This window comes from Cervus elaphus, chromosome 32, assembly GCF_910594005.1.
Source record: "Cervus elaphus chromosome 32, mCerEla1.1, whole genome shotgun sequence".
In the NCBI taxonomy this organism is placed as follows: Eukaryota; Metazoa; Chordata; class Mammalia; order Artiodactyla; family Cervidae; genus Cervus; species Cervus elaphus.
The window spans coordinates 46,092,543-46,099,560 of record NC_057846.1 but is presented as its reverse complement, the minus strand read 5'-3'; the positions used below and the strand labels follow the sequence as shown (position 1 = coordinate 46,099,560).

General features: G+C 40.4%; 1 non-coding gene across 1 annotated transcript; it reads right to left on the bottom strand.

Annotated features, from left to right (window-relative positions):
• Window positions 1–6,077: 6,077 nt before the first annotated feature.
• On the bottom strand, window positions 6,078–6,149 carry TRNAF-GAA. The gene has a single exon. It is a non-coding gene; the product is annotated as a tRNA-Phe (tRNA).
• Between the last annotated feature and the right edge of the window lie 869 nt (window positions 6,150–7,018).

The following is a 7,018-nucleotide window of genomic DNA, read 5'->3' as shown; positions in this document are numbered from 1 at the left end:
GGATAGGCTACCCACTCCAGTATCCTCAGGCTTCCCTTGTAGCTCAGCTAGTAAAGAACCTGCCTGCAATGTGGGAGACCTGGGTTTGGTTCCCAGGTTGGGAAGATCCCCTGGAGAAGGGATAGGGCTACCCACTCCAGTATTCTGGCCTGGAGAATTCCAGGGACTATACAGTCCATGGACATGACTAAGCCACTATCAGTTTCACTTTCACATACCTAAGTATGTGTGGACCATAAGAAGTCGGTCTTTTTTTCCGGGTAGGTTGTTTGTCTCAGAGCCTCAAAAACAGCAAAGATTTCTAACTAATTCTCCTTCTGTGTATTTAAGGGCCCAATATATATTCCTTCCTCCTCTAGTTTTATTTGCCTCTATTGATAATCATTTCCAAGGTTTTCTTTTGAAAATAAATTCAATGTTAGGAGCAGCAGCATATTTGATCTTAAAGATTGCTTTTCTGGAAATAATGATGGGATCCAGTTAAGAGAAGAGAATGTTTAACGTTGGGTTCTTTAAAATATACTATCAAATATCCTTGCATAAAGCCTCATGGAAAATAATTGAAATCGGTCTCTTTCATGACACTTGAGTAGATTCATTAGGATTCATTAGGATTCCTATGCAAAGAGCATCAATTTGTCTAAAAAACCAAACAAGACAAAGAAGTCAGCTGTATGTTGTTAAGCTCTTTAGCCAGATGTAGTGTCCGAGTGTGTCATCATCCATGTAGCAGATTTAAGGAAATCAATAATTCATTGTGGGTCGTAGCTACTACTGGTGCCCCATGCAAATTCCCTGGCACTTTCCACTCAGTGCACACCTATTAGACTTCCAGCTGCATTCCCCCTTTACTGAAGCCTTTCCTCTTGGATCTTGGAGCTCACTTCGCTGCCTTCATGACAAGAAGGAGGTGCCAAGGAGTACATGCTCCCTTGGACCAGCTTCCATCATGCTAAGTCGGAGCTGTTGTGTGACTATCCCAGCTCGCTCCCACCTTAGGAGGGATCACTCTCTGGCATGGTCCACATTGGTTCCTACGGTTCGCTTGAATGATACTAAACCCTTTACTGGCTGCCTCCTCCTCTGTCTCATTGCCTCACTCCTCTCCTAGCCATCTCTGAAATCACCACCTACATAGGCTCTCTGTTCTCTAGTCCTGTGTCTCAGGATTTCTTCCAGGGGACCCAAACAAAGACATTCTGGAGCCATTGCTCATCTACTCTGCAATTGTTCAGAGGTTCAATTTTCTCTAGTGGAATGAATCAGCACTTCTCGACTTCAGTTATAAAACTGACACTTTCAGTGGCTGAGTCAAAAAAGCCTTAACCAATGAGGTTCTATTACAAAATCATATTATCAATAACAGAGCAGGTTTTACATAATTTTGCTATCAAAGGTGGGGGTCCAGCTGCTTGACACTCAAAACCCAGTAAAGAGGCAAGGTTGATGGAAAGGAAAGCCTTCTTTTTCTTGGTGGCCTGCAACTGGGATGGGAGGCATGTGGACTCCTGTTCAGTGGTCAGCTCCCCCCACTGACAATCAGTGGGCAAGAGCTTTTATAGGTGGAGGAAGTGCCCACATGTAGAGACAGCACAGTCACCTCTCACAGTCATCCTGAAGTTAGTCATGCAGTGGTCTAATCAGTATCATCCTGATTGTTTTAGGAATCGTTAGTCATTTCTCTGAGGCCGGTTGTCATGATTGTGGCAGCTCACGTCATCATGCAGTTAACTTCTTCCATCTTTGGGAGTTCCAGTCTCTGTAAGACAGCTCACAGGATATGGCTCAGGATATCATCCATAGTCCTGAGAAAGAACTAAAGGTCCTTGACTTTGCTTAATGATTAAAACTATTATTATTTGGTCTCTTTTGATTGTTTTCCTTTGCTTCTGCGTTTTCTCACTTGTTGGTTAAACTGATTGTTTGGCTAAAGTTTTTCCACAAACAAAAGGTAGGCTGAGGACATGGGAGACCAGGACTCGGTTTCAATTTCAGCCTGCCATATGAGACAACCCTTTCGCTATGGCATTCCAAAGGTCACTATCTACAAGGCTTTCCTGGGTGACCCATTATTTCCTAGACAAGAATTCTCTCATCTCCTCTTCAGGGAATTATAAGACTTGATGCTGGCATTCTGAGGACAAGACAGAAATGTTGTTGAGAGTTTCTACTTGAGGCAGTCTCCCTGCTTTTATTTTGGTTTGCAACCTTTAACTTTACCCAGGTTGTACATCTCAGAGCCTCAAGACTCTGTTTCCTTTTTCCTTGGCAATAAATATCCACTTTTTCTCCCAGGTGGGGAGAGATACTTGCAGAAGGTGAGAATAGTAAACACCTCATGCATCGATTTAACTGAAATCCTTTTTTTCAGCCCCAGGCTTTCACCCACATTCTGCTGGTTCTCCAATTCCTGGGACTTTCCAGGGAGGAGAAGGGGAGACTGGTTTCTCCTTAGTATCTGTCTTATGTGGTCTCAGGTTTCTCTGCTGCCTTAGTTATTGCTCCTCTAACTGAGACCATGTTTCCCCTTCTGCTGTTCTGCTCCCAGTTCTCTCTGTCCTTGTAGCCTTATTCCTTTTAAGTAATTTTAATGAGATTTCAGTATGAAAAGAGGAAACATTGAGATTAAAACCACAAGGTTCCACAGAAGCTATAAATTGGGTTTTTTGTTGCAAAGAAATGTCAACAAAGGTTATCATTGCCATCATGAGTCCCACAATCCTTCCAGTTTTGCAAAGTGCATGATCCGAGCATGTGCTGTGAGTCCTGTTCAGCTTCTCTACATAGAAGTTTCTTTTTTATAATGGGGAAGAATCAGGACCTGCAGGAAAGTATCCAATTTCTCTGCTGCAGCATTGTGTTCAAGACATAAAAGCCCTTCACATATCTGTGGACGCTGTGCTGTTTTTGAGCCAGTAGCATAAAGTTTCATTTAATCTGCATGAATCGAGCATATTTGGTGCCAAATGGCTTTTTTTTTTTCATTAAAGGAGAAATAAAAACATTAAAAGCCTGACTGTCTACTCACACAGTGGCCTCTGTGACAGTCACAGGGTCAGTCTATGGTGGTAGATCAATGCTGTGGCTGTTTGCTGTTTAGTCACTCAGTCGTGTCCGTCTGTTTGCGATCACGTGGACTGTAGCCTCCAGGCTCCTCTGCCCATGGCATTTCCCAGGCAAGATTACTGGAGTGGGTTGCCATTTACTACAGCAGCAGAGCTTCCCAACCCAGGGATTGAATCCACGTCTCTTGCATCTCTCCTGCACTGGGAGGCAGAAACTTTTATCTAACAGTAGGTAATGTGTTATAAAAATAAAAACCTATTGAATGTGGCTCAGTCTTGATGTGCTTATTTTCTTTTTGATTTCTAATTTCTTTCAGGTTTTAAACTACTTGTAGAGTACGATGGAGGTGATAAAATACGGTAGGCATTGTACATATAAAGGCTCCAAATGGTACATTCTTCATGTTTCATCAACAACACAGTTAAAATATGCAAGAAAAATATTAGGATTGGCTTCCTCTAGCTTCTCTGTCATATTGCTCCTGCTAGAACTGCAAAATTATAGGAGCAAAAGGAGGGTGCTGTGTCATACATTTTATATTTAGAGAGTCTTACAATAAGAACAAATGTCAATTACTTTCTGCAATATTTAGTTAAAGAGTAAAATGAAGCATTTAATACCCGTGAAAAGATAGATTAAGAAATAGGTATATAGGGGTCCCATCACTTCATGGCAAATAGATGGGGAGACAATGGAAACAGTGGCAGACATTATTTTCTTGGGCTCCAAAGCCTCTGTAGATGGTGATTGCAGCCATGAAATTAAAAGACACTTGCTCCTTGGACGAAAAGCTATAAACAAACCTAGAGAGCATATTAAAAAGCAGAGGCATTACTTTGCCAACAAAGGTCAAAGTAATATATAGTCAAAGCTATGATTTTTCCAGTAGTCATGTATGGGTGGGAGAGCTGGACAATAAAAAAGGCTGAGTGCCAAATTAATGCCTTTGAACCGTGGTGCTGGAGAAGACTCTTGAGAGTCTGTTGGACAGCAAGGAGATCAAACCAGTTACCTCAAAAGGAAATCAGCCCTGAATATTCATTGGAAGGACTGATGCTGAAGCTGAAGCTCCAATACTTTGGCCACCTGATGTGAAGAACTGACTCATTGGAAAAGACCCTGATGCTGGCAAAGATTGAAGGTGGGAGGAGAAGGGGACGACAGAGGATGAGATGGCTGGATGGCACCACTGACTCAATGGACATCAGTTTGAGCAAATTCTGGGAAATGTTGAAGGACAGGGAAGCCTGGTATGCTGCAGTCCATGGGGTCACAAAGAGTCGGACATGACTGACGGACTGAACGACATATAGGGGAGTGAGGGAGAGAGAGAGAGAATGCCTTTTGCACTTTATAAATAAATGCTATTAATAAATCTGGAATTTAATCAGAGAATTTGTTTAGGGAAAATGTGAGCAAGAGCAGGCTCCTGTTGTGCCAAATTTGCCTAATCATTTAAAAATAAATGTTCAGTTCGGCCTAGGATTTAGTAATACGTTTTATTTTTTTTTCATTTATTTTTATTAGTTGGAGGCTAATTATTTTACAATATTGTAGTGGTTTTTGTCATACATTGACATGAATCAGCCATGGATTTACATGTATTCCCCATCCCGATCCCCCCTCCCACCTCCCTCTCCACCCATCAAGTAATATGTTTTAAAAATATTGAAGTAGAGTTTATATACAACATTCTAATCAACTCCAAGTGTACAGTACAGGGATTTATAATTTTTAAAAGCTATATTCCCTTTATAGTTATTATAAAATATAGGCTTAGGATTCAGTAACTTTAAATGATAGAGTTTTATTAAGAAGTTTAGTGTAAGTGATAAGGGTCTTTGAACTCTTTCATGAGCTTTTCTTTAAACAGTGAGAGTTAACAACTATGGATAAGTGCCACCTCGTGCTTAAACGAGGCAAATGGTCACACGCCGAGGGAAGGCCATGACCATCACCGTCACCTGCTAGGAGCTGAGTTCACTCTGATAAGGCCATGTGGCAATATCAAGGGTCATATGCAGCAGATGTGGGTACGCTATGTAGACTTAAGTCTTTCCCTACGACAGACTTTGAAGTTTAGTCCTTAGGTACAATAATTTCATACCACAAACACCAAACAACAGCTAAAACCTATGGCAGGGAAGAAATTTAGCCATTTAAACTTAGCAAATGTAGCAGATTCATGAGCTTAAATACATAAATAAGCAATTATTTTAAGCCACTATATTTTGGGCTGATTAGTCATAAGGCAATAGATACTATAGCAGATACTAATGATCAGTCCATAACAATCAATTAGTTTAATATGCAGTGGTGTGAGATAAGAACTTGGGATCAGAAACTTATCTTTGAGAATTATTGAAAATATGTCAGAAGATAACCATAGACTTACATCTCCATAAGTCATCCTTACTCACAACATTGATAACGCCATTGAAATTCCATCTTCAAATCTAACTCTACTGAATTTTCTCGGCAGCTACAATCCTCACACCCGCATTCAAACACACGATCATGTGAACATGACTCTAGGGCCTCAGTGCTGTTCAGCTATGATTCTAAATCTATTTTTCATAAGTCTAGGAATAAACATTTAATAAATTATAAAATCAATGAACATCACTCCATGGACTAATAACCAACTCATTTCATACAGGTCACAGAACAATTGGCCCATTGTAACGATCCTGCATTCTGGATGCTCTGTGCTAAATTTCCTCTCATGAAAGTCAGGAAGAAACTCCAGCTATTTTATCTCAACTTCTTCTCCACCCTGAAGAAGGCTAGTTGGCTTAATGAACACAATTAAGACATCGTTTCTTCTCTAAATGTCTATTGCAGCTTTCATTTGTGACCAGTTTTGTCTTTTTCTTATGAGTGAGTGAAGTCGCTCAGTCTTGTCTGACTCTTTGCGACCCCGTAGACTGTAGCCCACCAGGCTCTTCCATCCATGGGATTCTCCAGGCGAGAATACTGGAATGGGTTGCCATTTCCCTCTCCAGGGGATCTTCCCAACCCAGGGATCGAACCCGGGTCTCCTGCACTTCAGGCAGATGCTTTAACCTCTGAGCCACCAGGGAAGCCCAAATGCTTGCAATAGATACTAACTCAGAAAATTAGAAGTCAAAATTTTTAGGGTCAGTAGGATTTTTTCCAAGATGAGGTAAGATTTTAAGAAATTTTAAAAAATCTGTAGGGTCAGTGCAATTACTTTCAAGATGGAGTCTCTGCAGCCCAAGGTGTCTGAAGGCATGCAACTACTCACCAGTGAACCCAGGTCTTACAGAATGCACCAGAAGTGGAAGGATCTTTTCGCTGATTTATCTGCATAATAGAAGAGCAGTCAGTGGGAAAGTGGCACAGTTGCTTTTTTATCCACTAGTACTTCTGTCTACACCTTATGTAAGTAACGGCTGTAAGTTACAGTGTTATCTGCATAGATGAAATATGAGTTGCAGATACTATCTGTGAAGTCTGGCTGTCTCCTCCAGGCAGAAGATGGTAGGGGAATTTAAAGCTCCCTGTCCCCAGTTCTTATACTAAAAAACCCACAAAAACTGTAAGAAACTCCTGTGACAGAAACCTACAATGACCTTCAGAGACTGCAAAAGTAACCAACCTGTCCTTTAACTTCAAACTTGTGCAAACTTCTTTTACATATAAAAATTCAAGATATTTCAGTTAAAGACCAGACTATATGATATTCATATGTAACCTGCTTTCTTGAAATGCAATTAACATCATATTAGTTTCAAGTGTATAGCATAATAACATTTATTTACTATTACATATACTGTGAGATGATCACAACACTAAATCTAATTAACATCTATGGTCATATAAATCTTTTCTTGTGATGAGAAGTGTTAAGGTTTACCCTTTAAACAATTTTAAAATGTGCAATACAGTATTATTGATTATAGTCTGTACATTCCATTCTCAAGACTTA